This window comes from Colletes gigas, unplaced genomic scaffold, assembly GCF_013123115.1.
Source record: "Colletes gigas isolate AHSC1104 unplaced genomic scaffold, ASM1312311v1 Colletes_gigas_Sc00029, whole genome shotgun sequence".
NCBI classification, from domain to species: domain Eukaryota; kingdom Metazoa; phylum Arthropoda; class Insecta; order Hymenoptera; family Colletidae; genus Colletes; species Colletes gigas.
Window position 1 is genome coordinate 486,211 of NW_025106658.1, and position 531 is coordinate 486,741.

The window sequence follows — 531 nt, forward strand, 5'->3', positions numbered from 1 at the left end:
TGCATGATTTGTTCCACTTTGGAAGAGTGTATTTTTATCTTTTTGTACGTCAATTCGACCAATTGCCATACGTGAACGAAAACTTCGAAGGTGATTTTAGCATCCTCTTCTCATGGATGATGGTCAGTTGAGAAACTATTCACAGAATTAGTATTGATACGCAAAGAGCTGTAATTTTGCATAATGTGAGTTGACTATGGGGAAGGGATTGAAATTCATTTCCAATTTAGTTGGTAACGTTGCGAGTGACACGAAAATGGTAATGGGGATCTAGACACAGGTGAAAGGTCTACCTGTACACCTGGTCTGCGTTGCAACGTCTATTGTGTACCATTGAATGGTAAAACTGACGACTTTGCTACCATTGGTCGATACGTTATTAGCCGTTTGTAAGCGAAAAAGCGTTTCTGTCGTATCGACCAACGTCCAGAGCCTACGAAATCTGTATTGATCGCGGGAGGCGCATGCGTACGTGTTAATTGGATCACACGTTGGCAGGATAATGCAAGTCGGGGGCAGATATCAGTAGAA